Here is a 25,054-nt window from a genome sequence, read left to right on the forward strand (position 1 = left end):
AAGTCGTCGAGGGCTGATTTCTTTTCCTGTGGTAAAAAGCCTTCTGTTTCGACCGCCAAACCTCTCAGGGGAGCATTTGCAACCGATTGGTAGCATTTTTGAGTGAATTGCTGAAAGTCAGATTTTGGATGAAATTGTGACCCCCAGGGCTTAGGGATTTTTTCAAAAAATCTTTTTCTGCCGGTTAAGTTTTGGAGGGCTGATTTCTTTTCCTGTGGTAAAAAGCCTTCTGTTTTGACCGCCAAACCTCTCATGGGAGCATTTGCAACCGTTTGGTAGCATTTTTGAGTGAATTGCCGAAAATCAGATTTTTCCTGAAATTGTGACCCCGGGGCTTAGGGATTTTTTCAAAAAAATCTTTTTCTGCCGGTTAAGTTATCGAGGGCTGATTTCTTTTCCTGTGATAAAAAGCCTTCTGTTTCGACCGCCAAACCTCTCAGGGGGGCAGTTGCAACCGTTTTGCACCATTTTTATGTTAGTTGCCGAAGGTCAGATTTTGGATGAAATTGTGACCCCGGGGCTTAGGGATTTTTTCAAAAAATCTTTTTCTGCCGGTTAAGTTTCGGAGGGCTGATTTATTTTCCTGTGATAAAAAGCCTTCTGTTTCGACCGCCAGACCTCTCAGGGGAGCATTTGCAACCGTTTGGCACCATTTTTGAGTGAATTGCTGAAAGTCAGATTTTGGATGAAATTGTGACCCCGGGGCTTAGGGATTTTTTCAAAGAAATCTTTTTCTGCCGGTTAAGTTGTGGAGGGCTGATTTCTTTTCCTGTGATAAAAAGCCTTCTGTTTCGACCACCAAACCTCTCAGGGGAGCATTTGCATCCGTTTGGTAGCATTTTTGAGTAAATTGCCGAAAGTCAGATTTTTGCGGAAATTGTGACCCCGGGACTTAGGGATTTTTTCAAAAAAATCTTTTCCTGCCGGTTAAGTTTTGGAGGGCTGATTTCTTTTCCTGTGATAAAAAGCCTTCTGTTTCGACTGCCAAACCTTTCAGGGGAGCATTTGCAACCATTTGGCACTAGTTTTGAGTAAATTGCCGAAAGTCAGATTTTTCCTGAAATTGTGACCCTGGGGCTTAGGGATTTTTTCAAAAAAAACTTTTTCTGCCGGTTAAGTTGTCGAGGGCTGATTTCTTTTCCTGTGATAAAAAGCCTTCTGTTTCGACCGCCAAACCTCTCAGGGGAGCATTTGCAACCGTTTGGTTGGATTTTTGAGTGAATTGCTCAAAGTCAGATTTTGGATGAAATTGTGACCCCGGGGCTTAGGGATTTTTTCAAAAAAATCTTTTTTTGCCGGTTAAGTTGTGGAGGGCTAATTTCTTTTCCTGTGATAAAAAGCCTTCTGTTTCGACCGCCAAACCTCTCAGGGGAGCATTTGCAACCGTTTGGTAGCATTTTTGAGTAAATTGCCGAAAGTCAGATTTTTGCGGAAATTGTGACCCCGGGGCTTAGGGATTTTTTTAAAAAAAATCTTTTTCTGCCGGTTAAGTCGTCGAGGGCTGATTTCTTTTCCTGTGGTAAAAAGCCTTCTGTTTCGACCGCCAAACCTCTCAGGGGAGCATTTGCAACCGATTGGTAGCATTTTTGAGTGAATTGCTGAAAGTCAGATTTTGGGTGAAATTGTGACCCCCAGGGCTTAGGGATTTTTTCAAAAAATCTTTTTCTGCCGGTTAAGTTTTGGAGGGCTGATTTCTTTTCCTGTGGTAAAAAGCCTTCTGTTTCGACCGCCAAACCTCTCATGGGAGCATTTGCAACCGTTTGGTAGCATTTTTGAGTGAATTGCCGAAAATCAGATTTTTCCTGAAATTGTGACCCCGGGGCTTAGGGATTTTTTCAAAAAAATATTTTTCTGTTGGTTAAGTTATCGAGGGCTGATTTCTTTTCCTGTGATAAAAAGCCTTCTGTTTCGACCGCCAAACCTCTCAGGGGGGCAGTTGCAACCGTTTTGCACCATTTTTATGTTAGTTGCCGAAAGTCAGATTTTCGATGAAATTGTGACCCCGGGGCTTAGGGATTTTTTCAAAAAATCTTTTTCTGCCGGTTAAGTTTCGGAGGGCTGATTTCTTTTCCTGTGATAAAAAGCCTTCTGTTTCGACCACCAAACCTCTCAGGGGAGCATTTGCAACCGTTTGGTAGCATTTTTGAGTAAATTGCCGAAAGTCAGATTTTTGCAGAAATTGTGACCCCGGGACTTAGGGATTTTTTCAAAAAAATCTTTTCCTGCCGGTTAAGTTGTCGAGGGCTGATTTCTTTTCCTGTGATAAAAAGCCTTCTGTTTCGACTGCCAAACCTTTCAGGGGAGCATTTGCAACCATTTGGCACTATTTTTGAGTAAATTGCCGAAAGTCAGATTTTTCCTGAAATTGTGACCCCGGGGCTTAGGGATTTTTTCAAAAAAAACTTTTTCTGCCGGTTAAGTTGTCGAGGGCTGATTTCTTTTCCTGTGATAAAAAGCCTTCTGTTTCGACCGCCAAACCTCTCAGGGGAGCATTTGCAACCGTTTGGTTGGATTTTTGAGTGAATTGCTCAAAGTCAGATTTTTCCTGAAATTGTGACCCCGGGGCTTAGGGATTTTTTCAAAAAAAACTTTTTCTGCCGGTTAAGTTTCGGAGGGCTGATTTCTTTTCCTGTGATAAAAAGCCTTCTGTTTCGACCGCCAAACCTCTCAGGGGAGCATTTGCAACCGTTTGGCACCATTTTTGAGTGAATTGCAGAAAGTCAGATTTTGGATGAAATTGTGACCCCGGGGCTTAGGGATTTTTTCCAAGAAATCTTTTTCTGCCGGTTAAGTTGTGGAGGGCTGATTTATTTTCCTGTGATAAAAAGCCTTCTGTTTTGACTGCCAAACCTTTCAGGGGAGCATTTGCAACCATTTGGCACTATTTTTGAGTAAATTGCCGAAAGTCAGATTTTTGCGGAAATTGTGACCCCGGGGCTTAGGGATTTTTTCAAAAAAATCTTTTTCTGCCGGTTAAGTTGTCGAGGGCTGATTTCTTTTCCTGTGATAAAAAGCCTTCTGTTTCGACCGCCAAACCTCTCAGGGGAGCATTTGCAACCGTTTGGTTGGATTTTTGAGTGAATTGCTCAAAGTCAGATTTTTCCTGAAATTGTGACCCCGGGGCTTAGGGACTTTTTCAAAAAAATCTTTTTTTGCCGGTTAAGTTGTGGAGGGCGAATTTCTTTTCCTGTGGTAAAAAGCCTTCTGTTTCGACCGCCAAACCTCTCAGGGGAGCATTTGCAACCGTTTGGTAGCATTTTTGAGTGAATTGCTGAAAGTCAGATTTTGGATGAAATTGTGACCCCGGGGCTTAGGGATTTTTTCAAAAAATCTTTTTCTGCCGGTTAAGTTGTGGAGGGATGATTTCTTTTCCTGTGATAAAAAGCCTTCTGTTTCGACCGCCAAACCTCTCAGGGGAGCATTTGCAACCATTTGGCACCATTTTTGAGTAAATTGCCGAAAGTCAGATATTGGATGAAATTGTGACCCCGGGGCTTAGGGATTTTTTCAAAAAATCTTTTTCTGCCGGTTAAGTTGTGGAGGGCTGATTTCTTTTCCTGTGATAAAAAGCCTTCTGTTTCGACCGCCAAACCTCTCAGGGGAGCATTTGCAACCATTTGGCACCATTTTTGAGTAAATTGCCGAAAGTCAGATTTTTGCGGAAATTGTGACCCCGGGGCTTAGGGATTTTTTCAAAAAAATCTTTTTCTGCCAGATAAGTTGTGGAGGGCTGATTTCTTTTCCTATGATAAAAAGTCTTCTGTTTCGACTGCTAAACCTTTCAGGGGAGCATTTGCAACCATTTGGCATCATTTTTGAGTAAATTCAGATTTTTGATGAAAGTCAGATTTTTGATGAAATTGTGACCCCGGGGCTTAGGGATTTTTTCAAAAAAATCTTTTTTTGCCGGTTAAGTTGTGGAGGGCTAATTTCTTTTCCTGTGATAAAAAGCCTTCTTTTTCGACCGCCAAACCTCTCAGGGGAGCATTTGCAACCGTTTGGTAGCATTTTTAGTAAATTGCCGAAAGTCAGATTTTTGCGGAAATTTTGACCCCGGGGCTTAGGGATTTTTTCAAAAAAATCTTTTTCTGCCGGTTAAGTTGTCGAGGGCTGATTTCTTTTCCTGTGATAAAAAGCCTTCTGTTTCGACCGCCAAACCTCTCAGGGGAGCATTTGCAACCATTTGGCATCATTTTTGAGTAAATTGCCGAAAGTCAGATTTTTTATGAAATTGTGACCCCAAGGCTTTGGGATTTTTTCAAAAAAATCTTTTTTTGCCGGTTAAGTTGTGGAGGGCTAATTTCTTTTCCTGTGATAAAAAGCCTTCTGTTTCGACCGCCAAACCTCTCAGGGGAGCATTTGCAACCGTTTGGTAGCATTTTTGAGTAAATTGCCGAAAGTCAGATTTTTGCGGAAATTGTGACCCCGGGGCTTAGGCATTTTTTCAAAGAAATCTTTTTCTACCGGTTAAGTTGTGGAGGGCTGATTTCTTTTCCTGTGATAAAAAGCCTTCTGTTTCGACCGCCAAACCTCTCAGGGGAGCATTTGCAACCATTTGGCACCATTTTTGAGTAAATTGCCGAAAGTCAGATTTTTGAGGAAATTGTGACCCCGGGGCTTAGGGATTTTTTCAAAAAAATCTTTTTCTGCCAGATAAGTTGTGGAGGGCTGATTTCTTTTCCTGTGATAAAAAGCCTTCTGTTTCGACTGCCAAACCTTTCAGGGGAGCATTTGCAACCATTTGGCATCATTTTTGAGTAAATTCAGATTCTTGATGAAAGCCAGATTTTTGATGAAATTGTGACCCCGGGGCTTAGGGATTTTTTCAAAAAAATCTTTTTTTGCCGGTTAAGTTGTGGAGGGCTAATTTCTTTTCCTGTGATAAAAAGCCTTCTGTTTCGACCGCCAAACCTCTCAGGGGAGCATTTGCAACCGTTTGGTAGCATTTTTGAGTAAATTGCCGAAAGTCAGATTTTTGCGGAAATTGTGACCCCGGGGCTTAGGGATTTTTTCAAAAAAATCTTTTTCTGCCGGTTAAGTTGTCGAGGGTTGATTTCTTTTCCTGTGATAAAAAGCCTTCTGTTTCCACCGCCAAACCTCTCAGGGGAGCATTTGCAACCGTTTGGTAGCATTTTTGAGTGAATTGCTGAAAGATTTTGGATGAAATTGTGACCCCGGGGCTTAGGGATTTTTTCAAAAAATCTTTTTCTGCCGGTTAAGTTTTGGAGGGCTGATTTCTTTTCCTGTGATAAAAAGCCTTCTGTTTCGACCGCCAAACCTCTAAGAGAAGCATTTGCAACCATTTGGCACCATTTTTGAGTAAATTGCCGAAAGTCAGATTTTTGCAGACATTGTGACCCCGGGGCTTAGGAATTTTTTCAAAAAAATCTTTTCCTGCCGGTTTAGTTGTGGAGGGCTGATTTCTTTTCCTGTGATAAAAAGCCTTCTGTTTCGACTGCCAAATCTTTCAGGGGAGCATTTGCAACCATTTGGCACCATTTTTGAGTAAATTGCCGAAAGTCAGATTTTTTATGAAATTGTGACGCCGGGGCTTAGGGATTTTTTCAAAGAAATCTTTTTCTGCCAGATAAGTTGTGGAGGGCTGATTTCTTTTCCTGTGATAAAAAGCCTTCTGTTTCGACCGCCAAACCTCTCAGGGGAGCATTTGCAACCGTTTGGTAGCATTTTTGAGTAAATTGCCGAAAGTCAGATTTTTGCGGAAATTGTGACCCCGGGGCTTAGGGATTTTTTCAAAAAAATCTTTTTCTGCCGGTTAAGTTGTCGAGGGTTGATTTCTTTTCCTGTGATAAAAAGCCTTCTGTTTCCACTGCCAAACCTCTCAGGGGAGCATTTGCAACCGTTTGGCACCATTTTTGAGTGAATTGCAGAAAGTCAGATTTTGGATGAAATTGTGACCCCCGGGCTTAGGGATTTTTTCCAAGAAATCTTTTTCTGCCGGTTAAGTTGTGGAGGGCTGATTTCTTTTCCTGTGATAAAAAGCCTTCTGTTTCGACCGCCAAACCTCTCAGGGGAGCATTTGCAACCGTTTGGTAGCATTTTTGAGTAAATTGCCGAAAGTCAGATTTTTGTGGAAATTGTGACCCCGGGACTTAGGGATTTTTTCAAAAAAATCTTTTCCTGCCGGTTAAGTTGTGGAGGGCTGATTTCTTTTCCTGTGATAAAAAGCCTTCTGTTTCGACTGCCAAACCTTTCAGGGGAGCATTTGCAACCATTTGGCCCTATTTTTGAGTAAATTGCCGAAAGTCAGATTTTTCCAGAAATTGTGACCCCGGGGCTTAGGGATTTTTTCAAAAAAATCTTTTTCTGCCGGTTAAGTTGTCGAGGGCTGATTTCTTTTCCTGTGATAAAAAGCCTTCTGTTTCGACCGCCAAACCTCTCAGGGGAGCATTTGCAACCGAATGGTAGCATTTTTGAGTGAATTGCTGAAAGTCAGATTTTGGATGAAATTCTGACCCCGGGGTTTAGGGATTTTTTCAAAATATCTTTTTCTGCCGGTTAAGTTTTGGAGGGCTGATTTCTTTTCCTGTGATAAAAAGCCTTCTGTTTCGACTGCCAAACCTTTCAGGGGAGCATTTGCAACCATTTGGCACCATTTTTGAGTAAATTGCCGAAAGTCAGATTTTTTATGAAATTGTGACCCCGGGGCTTAGGGATTTTTTCAAAAAATCTTTTTCGGCCGGTTAAGTTGTGGAGGGCTGATCTCTTTTCCAGTGATAAAAAGCCTTCTGTTTCGACCGCCAGAGCTCTCAGGGGAGCATTTGCAACCGTTTGGCACCATTTTTGAGTAAATTGCCGAAAGTCAGATTTTGGATGAAATTGTGACCCCGTGGCTTAGGGATTTTTTTAAAAAAAATCTTTTTTTGCCGGTTAAGTTGTGGAGGGCTAATTTCTTTTCCTGTGATAAAAAGCCTTCTGTTTCGACCGCCAAACCTCTCAGGGGAGCATTTGTAACCGTTTGGTAGCATTTTTGAGTAAATTGCCGAAAGTCAGATTTTTGCGGAAATTGTGACCCCGGGGCTTAGGGATTTTTTCAAAAAAATCTTTTTCTGCCAGATAAGTTGTGGAGGGCTAATTTCTTTTCCTGTGATAAAAATCCTTCTGTTTCGACCGCCAAATCTTTCAGGGGAGCATTTGCAACCATTTGGCACCATTTTTGAGTAAATTGCCGAAATTCAGATTTTTTATGAAATTTTGACCCCGGGGCTTAGAGATTTTTTCAAAAAATCTTTTTCTGCCGGTTAAGTTTTGGAGGGCTGATTTCTTTTCCTGTGATAAAAAGCCTTCTGTTTCGACCACGAAACCTTTCATGGGAGCATTTGCAACCGTTTGGCACTATTTTAGAGTGAATTGCTGAAAGTCAGATTTTGAATGAAATTGTGACCCCGGGGCTTAGTGATTTTTTCAAAAAAATCTTTTCCTGCCGGTTTAGTTGTGGAGGGCTGATTTCTTTTCCTGTGATAAAAAGCCTTCTGTTTCGACTGCCAAATCTTTCAGGGGAGCATTTGCAACCATTTGGCACCATTTTTGAGTAAATTGCCGAAAGTCAGATTTTTTATGAAATTGTGACCCCGGGGCTTAGGGATTTTTTCAAAAAAATCTTTTTCTGCCAGATAAGTTGTGGAGGGCTGATTTCTTTTCCTGTGATAAAAAGCCTTCTGTTTCGACTGCCAAACCTTTCAGGGGAGCATTTGCAACCATTTGGCATCATTTTTGAGTAAATTGCCGAAAGTCAGATTTTTGATGAAATTGTGACCCCGGGGCTTAGGGATTTTTTCAAAAAAATCTTTTTTTGCCGGTTAAGTTGTGGAGGGCTAATTTCTTTTCCTGCGATAAAAAGCCTTCTGTTTCGACCGCCAAACCTCTCAGGGGAGCATTTGCAACCGTTTGGTAGCATTTTTGAGTAAATTGCCGAAAGTCAGATTTTTACCGAAATTGTGACCCCGGGGCTTAGGGATTTTTTCAAAAAAATCTTTTTTTGCCGGTTAAGTTGTGGAGGGCTAATTTCTTTTCCTGTGATAAAAAGCCTTCTGTTTCGACCGCCAAACCTCTCAGGGGAGCATTTGCAACCGTTTGGTAGCATTTTTGAGTGAATTGCCGAAAATCAGATTTTTCCTGAAATTGTGACCCCGGGGCTTAGGGATTTTTTCAAAAAAATCTTTTTCTGCCGGTTAAGTTGTTGAGGGCTGATTTCTTTTCCTGTGATAAAAAGCCTTCTGTTTCGACCGCCAAACCTCTCAGGGGGGCAGTTGCAACCGTTTGGCACCATTTTTAAGTTAGTTGCCGAAAGTCAGATTTTGGATGAAATTGTGACCCCGGGGCTTAGGGATTTTTTCAAAGAAATCTTTTTCTGCCGGTTAAGTTTCGGAGGGCTGATTTCTTTTCCTGTGATAAAAAGCCTTCTGTTTCGACCGCCAAACCTCTCAGGGGAGCATTTGCAACCGTTTGGCACCATTTTTGAGTAAATAGCCGAAAGTCAGATTTTTGCTTAAATTGTGACCCCGGGGCTTAGGGATTTTTTCAAAAAAATCTTTTTCTGCCAGATAAGTTGTGGAGGGCTGATTTCTTTTCCTGTGATAAAAAGCCTTCTGTTTCGACTGCCAAACCTTTCAGGGGAGCATTTGCAACCATTTGGCATCATTTTTGAGTAAATTGCCGAAAGTCAGATTTTTGATGAAATTGTGACCCCAGGGCTTTGGGATTTTTTCAAAAAAATCTTTTTTTGCCGGTTAAGTTGTGGAGGGCTAATTTCTTTTCCTGTGATAAAAAGCCTTCTGTTTCGACCGCCAAACCTCTCAGGGGAGCATTTGCAACTTTTTGGTAGCATTTTTGAGTAAATTGCCGAAAGTCAGATTTTTGCGGAAATTGTGACCCCGGGGCTTAGGGATTTTTTCAAAAAAATCTTTTTCTGCCGGTTAAGTTGTCGAGGGTTGATTTCTTTTCCTGTGATAAAAAGCCTTCTGTTTCCACCGCCAAACCTCTCAGGGGAGCATTTGCAACCGTTTGGTAGCATTTTTGAGTAAATTGCCGAAAGTCAGATTTTGGATGAAATTGTGACCCCGGGGCTTAGGGATTTTTTCAAAAAAATCTTTTTCTGCCGGTTAAGTTGTCGAGGGTTGATTTCTTTTCCTGTGATAAAAAGCCTTCTGTTTCCACCGCCAAACCTCTCAGGGGAGCATTTGCAACCGTTTGGTAGCATTTTTGAGTGAATTGCTGAAAGTCAGATTTTGGATGAAATTGTGACCCCGGGGCTTAGGGATTTTTTCAAAAAATCTTTTTCTGCCGGTTAAGTTTTGGAGGGCTGATTTCTCTTCCTGTGATAAAAAGCCTTCTGCTTCGACCGCCAAACCTCTAAGGGAAGCATTTGCAACCATTTGGCACCATTTTTGAGTAAATTGCCGAAAGTCAGATTTTTGCGGACATTGTGACCCCGGGGCTTAGGAATTTTTTCAAAAAAATCTTTTCCTGCCGGTTTAGTTGTGGAGGGCTGATTTCTTTTCCTGTGATAAAAAGCCTTCTGTTTCGACTGCCAAATCTTTCAGGGGAGCATTTGCAACCATTTGGCACCATTTTTGAGTAAATTGCCGAAAGTCAGATTTTTGATGAAATTGTGACCCCAGGGCATTGGGATTTTTTCAAAAAATCTTTTTTTGCCGGTTAAGTTGTGGAGGGCTAATTTCTTTTCCTGTGATAAAAAGCCTTCTGTTTCGACCGCCAAACCTCTCAGGGGAGCATTTGCAACCGTTTGGTAGCATTTTTGAGTAAATTGCCGAAAGTCAGATTTTTGCGGAAATTGTGACCCCGGGGCTTAGGGATTTTTTCAAAAAAATCTTTTTCTGCCGGTTAAGTTGTCGAGGGTTGATTTCTTTTCCTGTGATAAAAAGCCTTCTGTTTCCACCGCCAAACCTCTCAGGGGAGCATTTGCAACCGTTTGGTAGCATTTTTGAGTGAATTGCTGAAAGTCAGATTTTGGATGAAATTGTGACCCCGGGGCTTAGGGATTTTTTCAAAAAATCTTTTTCTGCCGGTTAAGTTTCGGAGGGCTGATTTCTTTTCCTGTGATAAAAAGCCTTCTGTTTCGACCGCCAAACCTCTCAGGGGAGCATTTGCAACCGTTTGGCACCATTTTTGAGGGAATTGCTGAAAGTCAGATTTTGGATCAAATTGTGACCCCGGGGCTTAGGGATTTTTTCAAAGAAATCTTTTTCTGCCGGTTAAGTTGTGGAGGGCTGATTTCTTTTCCTGTGATAAAAAGCCTTCTGTTTCGACTGCCAAACCTTTCAGGGGAGCATTTGCAACCATTTGGCATCATTTTTGAGTAAATTGCCGAAAGTCAGATTTTTGATGAAATTGTGACCCCGGGGCTTTGGGATTTTTTCAAAAAAATCCTTTTTTGCCGGTTAAGTTGTGGAGGGCTAATTTCTTTTCCTGTGATAAAAAGCCTTCTGTTTCGACCGCCAAACCTCTCAGGGGAGCATTTGCAACCGTTTGGTAGCATTTTTGAGTAAATTGCCGAAAGTCAGATTTTTGCGGAAATTGTGACCCCGGGGCTTAGGGATTTTTTCAAAAAATCTTTTTCTGCCGGTTAAGTTTTGGAGGGCTGATTTCTTTTCCTGTGGTAAAAAGCCTTCTGTTTCGACCGCCAAACCTCTCAGGGGAGCATTTGCAACCGTTTGGTAGCATTTTTGAGTGAATTGCCGAAAATCAGATTTTTCCTGAAATTGTGACCCCGGGGCTTAGGGATTTTTTCAAAAAAATCTTTTTCTGCCGGTTAAGTTGTTGAGGGCTGATTTCTTTTCCTGTGATAAAAAGCCTTCTGTTTCGACCGCCAAACCTCTCAGGGGGGCAGTTGCAACAGTTTGGCACCATTTTTAAGTTAGTTGCCGAAAGTCAGATTTTGGATGAAATTGTGACCCCGGGGCTTAGGGATTTTTTCAAAGAAATCTTTTTCTGCCGGTTAAGTTTCGGAGGGCTGATTTCTTTTCCTGTGATAAAAAGCCTTCTGTTTCGACCGCCAAACCTCTCAGGGGAGCATTTGCAACCATTTGGCATCATTTTTGAGTAAATTGCCGAAAGTCAGATTTTTGATGAAATTGTGACCCCCAGGGCTTTGGGGTTTTTTCAAAAAAATCTTTTTTTGCCGGTTAAGTTGTGGAGGGCTAATTTCTTTTCCTGTGATAAAAAGCCTTCTGTTTCGACCGCCAAACCTCTCAGGGGAGCATTTGCAACCGTTTGGTAGCATTTTTGAGTAAATTGCCGAAAGTCAGATTTTTGCGGAAATTGTGACCCCGGGGCTTAGGGATTTTTTCAAAAAAATCTTTTTCTGCCGGTTAAGTTGTCGAGGGTTGATTTCTTTTCCTGTGATAAAAAGCCTTCTGTTTCCACCGCCAAACCTCTCAGGAGAGCATTTGCAACCGTTTGGTAGCATTTTTGAGTAAATTGCCGAAAGTCAGATTTTTGCGGAAATTGTGACCCCAGGGCTTAGGGATTTTTTCAAAAAAATCTTTTCCTGCCGGTTTAGTTGTGGAGGGCTGATTTCTTTTCCTGTGATAAAAAGCCTTCTGTTTCGACTGCCAAACCTTTCAGGGGAGCATTTGCAACCATTTGGCCCTATTTTTGAGTAAATTGCCGAAACTCAGATTTTTCCTGAAATTGTGACCCCGGGGGCTTAGGGATTTTTTCAAAAAAAACTTTTTCTGCCGGTTAAGTTGTCGAGGGCTGATTTCTTTTCCTGTGATAAAAAGCCTTCTGTTTCGACCGCCAAACCTCTCAGGGGAGCATTTGCAACCGTTTGGTAGCATTTTTGAGTAAATTGCCGAAAGTCAGATTTTTGCAGAAATTGTGACCCCGGGGCTTAGGGATTTTTTCAAAAAATCTTTTCCTGCCGGTTAAGTTGTGGAGGGCTGATTTCTTTTCCTGTGATAAAAAGCCTTCTGTTTCGACTGCCAAACCTTTCAGGGGAGCATTTGCAACCATTTGGCACCATTTTTGAGTAAATTGCCGAAAGTCAGATTTTTTATGAAATTGTGACCCCGGGGCTTAGGGATTTTTTCAAAAAATCTTTTTCGGCCGGTTAAGTTGTGGAGGGCTGATTTCTTTTCCAGTGATAAAAAGCCTTCTGTTTCGACCGCCAGAGCTCTCAGGGGAGCATTTGCAACCGTTTGGCACCATTTTTGAGTAAATTGCCGAAAGTCAGATTTTGGATGAAATTGTGACCCCGTGGCTTAGGGATTTTTTCAAAAAAATCTTTTTTTGCCGGTTAAGTTGTGGAGGGCTAATTTCTTTTCCTGTGATAAAAAGCCTTCTGTTTCGACCGCCAAACCTCTCAGGGGAGCATTTGTAACCGTTTGGTAGCATTTTTGAGTAAATTGCCGAAAGTCAGATTTTGGATGAAATTGTGACTCCGTGGCTTAGGGATTTTTTCAAAAAAATCTTTTTTTGCCGGTTAAGTTGTGGAGGGCTAATTTCTTTTCCTGTGATAAAAAGCCTTCTGTTTCGACCACGAAACCTTTCAGGGGAGCATTTGAAACCATTTGGCACTATTTTTGAGTAAATTGCCGAAAGTCAGATTTTTCCTGAAATTGTGACCCCGGGGCTTAGGGATTTTTTCAAAGAAATCTTTTCCTGCCAGTTAAGTTGTGGAGGGCTGATTTCTTTTCCTGTGATAAAAAGCCTTCTGTTTCGACTGCCAAACCTTTCAGGGGAGCATTTGAAACCATTTGGCACTATTTTTGAGTAAATTGCCGAAAGTCAGATTTTTCCTGAAATTGTGACCCCGGGGCTTAGGGATTTTTTCAAAAAAAACTTTTTCTGCCGCTTAAGTTGTCGAGGGCTGATTTCTTTTCCTGTGATAAAAAGCCTTCTGTTTCGACCGCCAAACCTCTCAGGGGAGCATTTGCAACCGTTTGGTAGCATTTTTGAGTGAATTGCTGAAAGTCAGATTTTGGATGAAATTGTGACCCCCAGGGCTTAGGGATTTTTTCAAAAAATCTTTTTCTGCCAGATAAGTTGTGGAGGGCTGATTTCTTTTCCTGTGATAAAAAGCCTTCTGTTTCGACTGCCAAACCTTTCAGGGGAGCATTTGCAACCGTTTGGCACCATTTTTGAGTAAATTGCCGAAAGTCAGATTTTGGATGAAATTGTGACTCCGTGGCTTAGGGATTTTTTCAAAAAAATCTTTTTTTGCCGGTTAAGTTGTGGAGGGCTAATTTCTTTTCCTGTGATAAAAAGCCTTCTGTTTCGACCGCCAAACCTCTCAGGGGAGCATTTGTAACCGTTTGGTAGCATTTTTGAGTAAATTGCCGAAAGTCAGATTTTTGCAGAAATTGTGACCCCGGGGCTTAGGGATTTTTTCAAAAAAATCTTTTTCTGCCAGATAAGTTGTGGAGGGCTAATTTCTTTTCCTGTGATAAAAATCCTTCTGTTTCGACCGCCAAATCTTTCAGGGGAGCATTTGCAACCATTTGGCACCATTTTTGAGTAAATTGCCGAAAGTCAGATTTTTTATGAAATTTTGACCCCGGGGCTTAGGGTTTTTTTCAAAAAATCTTTTTCTGCCGGTTAAGTTTTGGAGGGCTGATTTCTTTTCCTGTGATAAAAAGCCTTCTGTTTCGACCGCTAAACCTCTCAGGGGAGCATTTGCAACCGTTTGGCACCATTTTTGAGTGAATTGCTGAAAGTCAGATTTTGGATGAAATTGTGACCCCGGGGCTTAGGGATATTTTCAAAAAATCTTTTTCTGCCGGTTAAGTTTTGGAGGGCTGATTTCTTTTCCTGTGATAAAAAGCCTTCTGTTTCGACCGCCAAACCTCTCAGGGGAGCATTGGCAACCATTTTGCACCATTTTTGAGTAAATTGCCGAAAGTCAGATTTTTGATGAAATTGTGACCCCAGGGCTTTGGGATTTTTTCAAAAAAATCTTTTTTTGCCAGTTAAGTTGTGGAGGGCTAATTTCTTTTCCTGTGATAAAAAGCCTTCTGTTTCGACCGCCAAACCTCTCAGGGGAGCATTTGCAACCGTTTGGTAGCATTTTTGAGTAAATTGCCGAAAGTCAGATTTTTGCGGAAATTGTGACCCCGGGGCTTAGGGATTTTTTCAAAAAAATCTTTTTCTGCCGGTTAAGTTTCGGAGGGCTGATTTCTTTTCCTGTGATAAAAAGCCTTCTGTTTCGACCGCCAAACCTCTCAGGGGAGCATTTGCAACCGTTTGGCACCATTTTTGAGTGAATTGCTGAAAGTCAGATTTTGGATGAAATTGTGACCCCGGGGCTTAGGGATTTTTTCAAAGAAATCTTTTTCTGCCGGTTAAGTTTCGGAGGGCTGATTTCTTTTCCTGTGATAAAAAGCCTTCTGTTTCGACCGCCAAACCTCTCAGGGGAGCATTTGCAACCGTTTGGTAGCATTTTTGAGTAAATTGCCGAAAGTCAGATTTTTGCGGAAATTGTGACCCCGGGACTTAGGGATTTTTTCAAAAAAATCTTTTCCTGCCGGTTAAGTTGTGGAGGGCTGATTTCTTTTCCTGTGATAAAAAGCCTTCTGTTTCGACTGCCAAACCTTTCAGGGGAGCATTTGCAACCATTTGGCCCTATTTTTGAGTAAATTGCCGAAACTCAGATTTTTCCTGAAATTGTGACCCCGGGGGCTTAGGGATTTTTTCAAAAAAAACTTTTTCTGCCGGTTAAGTTGTCGAGGGCTGATTTCATTTCCTGTGATAAAAAGCCTTCTGTTTCGACCGCCAAACCTCTCAGGGGAGCATTTGCAACCGTTTGGTAGCATTTTTGAGTAAATTGCCGAAAGTCAGATTTTTGCGGAAATTGTGACCCCGGGACTTAGGGATTTTTTCAAAAAAATCTTTTCCTGCCGGTTAAGTTGTGGAGGGCTGATTTCTTTTCCTGTGATAAAAAGCCTTCTGTTTCGACTGCCAAACCTTTCAGGGGAGCATTTGCAACCATTTGGCCCTATTTTTGAGTAAATTGCCGAAACTCAGATTTTTCCTGAAATTGTGACCCCGGGGGCTTAGGGATTTTTTCAAAAAAAACTTTTTCTGCCGGTTAAGTTGTCGAGGGCTGATTTCATTTCCTGTGATAAAAAGCCTTCTGTTTCGACCGCCAAACCTCTCAGGGGAGCATTTGCAACCGTTTGGTAGCATTTTTGAGTAAATTGCCGAAAGTCAGATTTTTGCAGAAATTGTGACCCCGGGGCTTAGGGATTTTTTCAAAAAATCTTTTCCTGCCGGTTAAGTTGTGGAGGGCTGATTTCTTTTCCTGTGATAAAAAGCCTTCTGTTTCGACTGCCAAACCTTTCAGGGGAGCATTTGCAACCATTTGGCACCATTTTTGAGTAAATTGCCGAAAGTCAGATTTTTTATGAAATTGTGACCCCGGGGCTTAGGGATTTTTTCAAAAAATCTTTTTCGGCCGGTTAAGTTGTGGAGGGCTGATTTCTTTTCCTGTGATAAAAAGCCTTCTGTTTCGACCGCCAGAGCTCTCAGGGGAGCATTTGCAACCGTTTGGCACCATTTTTGAGTAAATTGCCGAAAGTCAGATTTTTCCTGAAATTGTGACCCCAGGGCTTAGGGATTTTTTCAAAGAAATCTTTTCCTGCCAGTTAAGTTGTGGAGGGCTGATTTCTTTTCCTGTGATAAAAAGCCTTCTGTTTCGACTGCCAAACCTTTCAGGGTAGCATTTGAAACCATTTGGCACTATTTTTGAGTAAATTGCCGAAAGTCAGATTTTTCCTGAAATTGTGACCCCGGGGCTTAGGGATTTTTTCAAAAAAAACTTTTTCTGCCGCTTAAGTTGTCGAGGGCTGATTTCTTTTCCTGTGATAAAAAGCCTTCTGTTTCGACTGCCAAACCTCTCAGGGGAGCATTTGCAACCGTTTGGTAGCATTTTTGAGTGAATTGCTGAAAGTCAGATTTTGGATGAAATTGTGACCCCCAGGGCTTAGGGATTTTTTCAAAAAATCTTTTTCTGCCAGATAAGTTGTGGAGGGCTGATTTCTTTTCCTGTGATAAAAAGCCTTCTGTTTCGACTGCCAAACCTTTCAGGGGAGCATTTGCAACCGTTTGGCACCATTTTTGAGTAAATTGCCGAAAGTCAGATTTTGGATGAAATTGTGACTCCGTGGCTTAGGGATTTTTTCAAAAAAATCTTTTTTTGCCGGTTAAGTTGTGGAGGGCTAATTTCTTTTCCTGTGATAAAAAGCCTTCTGTTTCGACCGCCAAACCTCTCAGGGGAGCATTTGTAACCGTTTGGTAGCATTTTTGAGTAAATTGCCGAAAGTCAGATTTTTGCAGAAATTGTGACCCCGGGGCTTAGGGATTTTTTCAAAAAAATCTTTTTCTGCCAGATAAGTTGTGGAGGGCTAATTTCTTTTCCTGTGATAAAAATCCTTCTGTTTTGACCGCCAAATCTTTCAGGGGAGCATTTGCAACCATTTGGCACCATTTTTGAGTAAATTGCCGAAAGTCAGATTTTTTATGAAATTTTGACCCCGGGGCTTAGGGATTTTTTCAAAAAATCTTTTTCTGCCGGTTAAGTTTTGGAGGGCTGATTTCTTTTCCTGTGATAAAAAGCCTTCTGTTTCGACCGCTAAACCTCTCAGGGGAGCATTTGCAACCGTTTGGCACCATTTTTGAGTGAATTGCTGAAAGTCAGATTTTGGATGAAATTGTGACCCCGGGGCTTAGGGATATTTTCAAAAAATCTTCTTCTGCCGGTTTAGTTGTGGAGGGCTGATTTCTTTTCCTGTGATAAAAAGCCTTCTGTTTCGACTGCCAAATCTTTCAGGGGAGCATTTGCAACCATTTTGCACCATTTTTGAGTAAATTGCCGAAAGTCAGATTTTTGCGGAAATTGTGACCCCGGGACTTAGGGATTTTTTCAAAAAAATCTTTTCCTGCCGGTTTAGTTGTGGAGGGCTGATTTCTTTTCCTGTGATAAAAAGCCTTCTGTTTCGACTGCCAAATCTTTCAGGGGAGCATTTGCAACCATTTGGCACCATTTTTGAGTAAATTGCCGAAAGTCAGATTTTTTATGAAATTGTGACCCCGGGGCTTAGGGATTTTTTCAAAAAATCTTTTTCTGCCAGATAAGTTGTGGAGGGCTGATTTCTTTTCCTGTGATAAAAAGCCTTCTGTTTCGACCGCCAAACCTCTCAGGGGAGCATTTGCAACCGTTTGGTAGCATTTTTGAGTGAATTGCTGAAAGTCAGATTTTGGATGAAATTGTGACCCCCAGGGCTTAGGGATTTTTTCAAAAAATCTTTTTCTGCCAGATAAGTTGTGGAGGGCTGATTTCTTTTCCTGTGATAAAAAGCCTTCTGTTTCGACTGCCAAACCTTTCAGGGGAGCATTTGCAACCGTTTGGCACCATTTTTGATTAAATTGCCGAAAGTCAGATTTTGGATGAAATTGTGACCCCGTGGCTTAGGGATTTTTTCAAAAAAATCTTTTTTTGCCGGTTAAGTTGTGGAGGGCTAATTTCTTTTCCTGTGATAAAAAGCCTTCTGTTTCGACCGCCAAACCTCTCAGGGGAGCATTTGTAACCGTTTGGTAGCATTTTTGAGTAAATTGACGAAAGTCAGATTTTTGCAGAAATTGTGACCCCGGGGCTTAGGGATTTTTTCAAAAAAATCTTTTTCTGCCAGATAAGTTGTGGAGGGCTAATTTCTTTTCCTGTGATAAAAATCCTTCTGTTTCGATCGCCAAATCTTTCAGGGGAGCATTTGCAACCATTTGGCACCATTTTTGAGTAAATTGCCGAAAGTCAGATTTTTTATGAAATTTTGACCCCGGGGCTTAGGGATTTTTTCAAAAAATCTTTTTCTGCCGGTTAAGTTTTGGAGGGCTGATTTCTTTTCCTGTGATAAAAAGCCTTCTGTTTCGACTGCCAAACCTTTCAGGGGAGCATTTGCAACCATTTGGCATCATTTTTGAGTAAATTGCCGAAAGTCAGATTTTTGATGAAATTGTGACCCCGGGGCTTTGGGATTTTTTCAAAAAAATCTTTTTTTGCCGGTTAAGTTGTGGAGGGCTAATTTCTTTTCCTGTGATAAAAAGCCTTCTGTTTCGACCGCCAAACCTCTCAGGGGAGCATTTGCAACCGTTTGGTAGCATTTTTGAGTAAATTGCCGAAAGTCAGATTTTTGCGGAAATTGTGACCCCGGGGCTTAGGGATTTTTTCAAAAAATCTTTTTCTGCCGGTTAAGTTTTGGAGGGCTGATTTCTTTTCCTGTGGTAAAAAGCCTTCTGTTTCGACCGCCAAACCTCTCAGGGGAGCATTTGCAACCGTTTGGTAGCATTTTTGAGTGAATTGCCGAAAATCAGATTTTTCCTGAAATTATGACCCCGGGGCTTAGGGATTTTTTCAAAAAAATCTTTTTCTGCCGGTTAAGTTGTTGAGGGCTGATTTCTTTTCCTGTGATAAAAAGCCTTCTGTTTCGACCGCCAAACCTCTCAGGGGGGCAGTTGCAACCGTTAGGCACCATTTTTAAGTTAGTTGCCGAAAGTCAGATTTTCGATGAAATTGTGACCCCGGGGCTTAGGGTTTTTTTCAAAGAAATCTTTTTCTGCCGGTTAAGTTTCGGAGGGCTGATTTCTTTTCCTGTGATAAAAAGCCTTCTGTTTCGACCGCGAAACCTCTCAGGGGAGCATTTGCAACCGTTTGGTAGCATTTTTGAGTGAATTGCTGAAAGTCAGATTTTGGATGAAATTGTGACCCCCAGGGCTTAGGGATTTTTTCAAAAAATCTTTTTCTGCCAGATAAGTTGTGGAGGGCTGATTTCTTTTCCTGTGATAAAAAGCCTTCTGTTTCGACTGCCAAACCTTTCAGGGGAGCATTTGCAACCGTTTGGCACCATTTTTGAGTAAATTGCCGAAAGTCAGATTTTGGATGAAATTGTGACCCCGTGGCTTAGGGATTTTTTCAAAAAAATCTTTTTTTGCCGGTTAAGTTGTGGAGGGCTAATTTCTTTTCCTGTGATAAAAAGCCTTCTGTTTCGACCGCCAAACCTCTCAGGGGAGCATTTGTAACCGTTTGGTAGCATTTTTGAGTAAATTGACGAAAGTCAGATTTTTGCAGAAATTGTGACCTTAGGGATTTTTTCAAAAAAATCTTTTTCTGCCAGATAAGTTGTGGAGGGCTAATTTCTTTTCCTGTGATAAAAATCCTTCTGTTTCGACCGCCAAATCTTTCAGGGGAGCATTTGCAACCATTTGGCACCATTTTTGAGTAAATTGCCGAAAGTCAGATTTTTTATGAAATTTTGACCCCGGGGCTTAGGGATTTTTTCAAAAAATCTTTTTCTGCCGGTTAAGTTTTGGAGGGCTGATTTCTTTTCCTGTGATAAAAAGCCTTCTGTTTCGACCACGAAACCTTTCAGGGGAGCATTTGCAACCGTTTGGCACTATTTTAGAGTGAATTGCTGAAAGTCAGATTTTGAATGAAATTGTGACCCCGGGGCTTAGGGATTTTTTTCAAAAAAATCTTTTTCTGCCAGTTAAGTTGTAGAAGGCTGATTTCTTTTCCTGTGTTAAAAAGCCTTCTGTTTCGAACGCCAAACCTCTCAGGGGAGCATTTGCAACCGTTTGGTAGCATTTTTGAGTGAATTGCTGAAAGTCAGATTTTGGATGAAATTGTGACCCCCAGGGCTTAGGGATTTTTTCAAAAAATCTTTTTCTGCCAGATAAGTTGTGGAGGGCTGATTTCTTTTCCTGTGATAAAAAGCCTTCTGTTTCGACTGCCAAACCTTTCAGGGGAGCATTTGCAACCATTTGGCATCATTTTTGAGTAAATTGCCGAAAGTCAGATTTTTGATGAAATTGTGACCCCGGGGCTTTGGGATTTTTTCAAAAAAATCTTTTTTTGCCGGTTAAGTTGTGGAGGGCTAATTTCTTTTCCTGTGATAAAAAGCCTTCTGTTTCGACCGCCAAACCTCTCAGGGGAGCATTTGCAACCGTTTGGTAGCATTTTTGAGTAAATTGCCGAAAGTCAGATTTTTGCGGAAATTGTGACCCCGGGGCTTAGGGATTTTTTCAAAAAAATCTTTTTCTGCCGGTTAAGTTGTTGAGGGCTGATTTCTTTTCCTGTGATAAAAAGCCTTCTGTTTCGACCGCCAAACCTCTCAGGGGGGCAGTTGCAACCGTTAGGCACCATTTTTAAGTTAGTTGCCGAAAGTCAGATTTTGGATGAAATTGTGACCCCGGGGCTTAGGTTTTTTTTCAAAGAAATCTTTTTCTGCCGGTTAAGTTTCGGAGGGCTGATTTCTTTTCCTGTGATAAAAAGCCTTCTGTTTCGACCGCGAAACCTCTCAGGGGAGCATTTGCAACCGTTTGGCACGATTTTTGAGTGAATTGCTGAAAGTCAGATTTTGGATGAAATTGTGACCCCGGGGCTTAGGGATTTTTTCAAAGAAATCTTTTTCTGCCGGTTAAGTTGTGGAGGGCTTATTTCTTTTCCTGTGATAAAAAGCCTTCTGTTTCGACTGCCAAACCTTTCAGGGGAGCATTTGCAACCATTTGGCCCTATTTTTGAGTAAATTGCCGAAAGTCAGATTTTTCCTGAAATTGTGACCCCGGGGCTTAGGGATTTTTTCAAAAAAAACTTTTTCTGCCGGTTAAGTTGTCGAGGGCTGATTTCTTTTCCTGTGATAAAAAGCCTTCTGTTTCGACCGCCAAACCTCTCAGGGGAGCATTTGCAACCGTTTGGTAGCATTTTTGAGTAAATTGCCGAAAGTCAGATTTTTTATGAAATTGTGACCCCGGGACTTAGGGATTTTTTCAAAAAAATCTTTTTTTGCCGGTTAAGTTGTGGAGGGCTAATTTCTTTTCCTGTGATAAAAAGCCTTCTGTTTCGACCGCCAAACCTCTCAGGGGAGCATTTGCAACCGTTTGGTAGCATTTTTGAGTAAATTGCCGAAAGTCAGATTTTTGCGGAAATTGTGACGCCGTGGCTTAGGGATTTTTTCAAAGAAATCTTTTTCTGCCGGTTAAGTTGTGGAGGGCTGATTTCTTTTCCTGTGATAAAAAGCCTTCTGTTTCGACCGCCAAACCTCTCAGGGGAGCATTTGCAACCGTTTGGTAGCATTTTTGAGTAAATTGCCGAAAGTCAGATTTTTTATGAAATTGTGACCCCGGGGCTTAGGGATTTTTTCAAAAAAATCTTTCTTTGCCGGTTAAGTTGTGGAGGGCTAATTTCTTTTCCTGTGATAAAAAGCCTTCTGTTTCGACCGCCAAACCTCTCAGGGGAGCATTTGCAACCGTTTGGTAGCATTTTTGAGTAAATTGCCGAAAGTCAGATTTTTGCGGAAATTGTGACCCCGGGGCTTAGGGATTTTTTCAAAAAAATCTTTTTCTGCCGGTTAAGTTGTCGAGGGCTGATTTCTGTTCCTGTGATAAAAAAGCCTTCTGTTTCGACCGCCAAACCTCTCAGGGGAGCATTTGCAACCGTTTGGTAGCATTTTTGAGTGAATTCCTGAAAGTCAGATTTTGGATGAAATTGTGACCCCCAGGGCTTAGGGATTTTTTCAAAAAATCTTTTTCTGCCGGTTAAGTTTTGGAGGGCTGATTTCTTTTCCTGTGATAAAAAGCCTTCTGTTTCCACCGCCAAACCTCTCAGGGGAGCATTTGCAACCGTTTGGTAGCATTTTTGAGTAAATTGCCGAAAGTCAGATTTTTGATGAAATTGTGACCCCGGGGCTTTGGGATTTTTTCAAAAAAATCTTTTTCTGCCGGTTAAGTTGTCGAGGGTTGATTTCTTTTCCTGTGATAAAAAGCCTTCTGTTTCCACCGCCAAACCTCTCAGGGGAGCATTTGCAACCGTTTGGCACGATTTTTAAGTTAGTTGCCGAAAGTCAGATTTTGGATGAAATTGTGACCCCGGGCCTTAGGGATTTTTTCAAAAAATCTTTTTCTGCCGGTTAAGTTTCGGAGGGCTGATTTCTTTTCCTGTGATAAAAAGCCTTCTGTTTCGACCGCCAAACCTCTCAGGGGAGCATTTGCAACCGTTTGGCACCATTTTTGAGTGAATTGCTGAAAGTCAGATTTTGGATGAAATTGTGACTTAGGGACTTAGGGATTTTTTCAAAAAAATCTTTTCCTGCCGGTTAAGTTGTGGAGGGCTGATTTCTTTTCCTGTGATAAAAAGCCTTCTGTTTCGACTGCCAAACCTTTCAGGGGAGCATTTGCAACCATTTGGCCCTATTTTTGAGTAAATTGCCGAAAGTCAGATTTTTCCTGAAATTGTGACCCCGGGGCTTAGGGATTTTTTCAAAAAAAACTTTTTCTGCCGGTTAAGTTGTCGAGGGCTGATTTCTTTTCCTGTGATAAAAAGCCTTCTGTTTCGACCGCCAAACCTCTCAGGGGAGCATTTGCAACCGAATGGTAGCATTTTTGAGTGAATTGCAGAAAGTCAGATTTTGGATGAAATTGTGACCCCGGGGCTTAGGGATTTTTTCCAAGAAATCTTTTTCTGCCGGTTAAGTTGTGGAGGGCTGATTTCTTTTCCTGTGATAAAAAGCCTTCTGTTTCGACCGCCAAACCTCTCAGGGGAGCATTTGCAACCGTTTGGTAGCATTTTTGAGTAAATTGCCGAAAGTCAGATTTTTGCGGAAATTGTGACCCCGGGACTTAGGGATTTTTTCAAAAAAATCTTTTCCTGCCGGTTAAGTTGTGGAGGGCTGATTTCTTTTCCTGTGATAAAAAGCCTTCTGTTTCGACTGCCAAACCTTTCAGGGGAGCATTTGCAACCATTTGGCCCTATTTTTGAGTAAATAGCCGAAAGTCAGATTTTTCCTTAAATTGTGACCCCGGGGCTTAGGGATTTTTTCAAAAAAAACTTTTTCTGCCGGTTAAGTTGTCGAGGGCTGATTTCTTTTCCTGTGATAAAAAGCCTTCTGTTTCGACCGCCAAACCTCTCAGGGGAGCATTTGCAACCGTTTGGTAGCATTTTTGAGTAAATTGCCGAAAGTCAGATTTTTTATGAAATTGTGACCCCGGGGCTTAGGGATTTTTTCAAAAAAATCTTTTTTTGCCGGTTAAGTTGTGGAGGGCTAATTTCTTTTCCTGTGATAAAAAGCCTTCTGTTTCGACCGCCAAACCTCTCAGGGGAGCATTTGCAACCGTTTGGCACCATTTTTGAGTGAATTGCTGAAAGTCAGATTTTGGATGAAATTGTGACCCCGGGGCTTAGGGATATTTTCAAAAAATCTTCTTCTGCCGGTTTAGTTGTGGAGGGCTGATTTCTTTTCCTGTGATAAAAAGCCTTCTGTTTCGACTGCCAAATCTTTCAGGGGAGCATTTGCAACCATTTTGCACCATTTTTGAGTAAATTGCCGAAAGTCAGATTTTTGCGGAAATTGTGACCCCGGGACTTAGGGATTTTTTCAAAAAAATCTTTTCCTGCCGGTTTAGTTGTGGAGGGCTGATTTCTTTTCCTGTGATAAAAAGCCTTCTGTTTCGACTGCCAAATCTTTCAGGGGAGCATTTGCAACCATTTGGCACCATTTTTGAGTAAATTGCCGAAAGTCAGATTTTTTATGAAATTGTGACCCCGGGGCTTAGGGATTTTTTCAAAAAATCTTTTTCTGCCAGATAAGTTGTGGAGGGCTGATTTCTTTTCCTGTGATAAAAAGCCTTCTGTTTCGACCGCCAAACCTCTCAGGGGAGCATTTGCAACCGTTTGGTAGCATTTTTGAGTGAATTGCTGAAAGTCAGATTTTGGATGAAATTGTGACCCCCAGGGCTTAGGGATTTTTTCAAAAAATCTTTTTCTGCCAGATAAGTTGTGGAGGGCTGATTTCTTTTCCTGTGATAAAAAGCCTTCTGTTTCGACTGCCAAACCTTTCAGGGGAGCATTTGCAACCGTTTGGCACCATTTTTGATTAAATTGCCGAAAGTCAGATTTTGGATGAAATTGTGACCCCGTGGCTTAGGGATTTTTTCAAAAAAATCTTTTTTTGCCGGTTAAGTTGTGGAGGGCTAATTTCTTTTCCTGTGATAAAAAGCCTTCTGTTTCGACCGCCAAACCTCTCAGGGGAGCATTTGTAACCGTTTGGTAGCATTTTTGAGTAAATTGACGAAAGTCAGATTTTTGCAGAAATTGTGACCCCGGGGCTTAGGGATTTTTTCAAAAAAATCTTTTTCTGCCAGATAAGTTGTGGAGGGCTAATTTCTTTTCCTGTGATAAAAATCCTTCTGTTTCGATCGCCAAATCTTTCAGGGGAGCATTTGCAACCATTTGGCACCATTTTTGAGTAAATTGCCGAAAGTCAGATTTTTTATGAAATTTTGACCCCGGGGCTTAGGGATTTTTTCAAAAAATCTTTTTCTGCCGGTTAAGTTTTGGAGGGCTGATTTCTTTTCCTGTGATAAAAAGCCTTCTGTTTCGACTGCCAAACCTTTCAGGGGAGCATTTGCAACCATTTGGCATCATTTTTGAGTAAATTGCCGAAAGTCAGATTTTTGATGAAATTGTGACCCCGGGGCTTTGGGATTTTTTCAAAAAAATCTTTTTTTGCCGGTTAAGTTGTGGAGGGCTAATTTCTTTTCCTGTGATAAAAAGCCTTCTGTTTCGACCGCCAAACCTCTCAGGGGAGCATTTGCAACCGTTTGGTAGCATTTTTGAGTAAATTGCCGAAAGTCAGATTTTTGCGGAAATTGTGACCCCGGGGCTTAGGGATTTTTTCAAAAAATCTTTTTCTGCCGGTTAAGTTTTGGAGGGCTGATTTCTTTTCCTGTGGTAAAAAGCCTTCTGTTTCGACCGCCAAACCTCTCAGGGGAGCATTTGCAACCGTTTGGTAGCATTTTTGAGTGAATTGCCGAAAATCAGATTTTTCCTGAAATTATGACCCCGGGGCTTAGGGATTTTTTCAAAAAAATCTTTTTCTGCCGGTTAAGTTGTTGAGGGCTGATTTCTTTTCCTGTGATAAAAAGCCTTCTGTTTCGACCGCCAAACCTCTCAGGGGGGCAGTTGCAACCGTTAGGCACCATTTTTAAGTTAGTTGCCGAAAGTCAGATTTTCGATGAAATTGTGACCCCG

The sequence above is a fragment of the Podarcis melisellensis genome (assembly GCF_964234715.1).
Source record: "Podarcis melisellensis genome assembly, chromosome: 10".
NCBI classification, from domain to species: Eukaryota; Metazoa; Chordata; class Lepidosauria; order Squamata; family Lacertidae; genus Podarcis; species Podarcis melisellensis.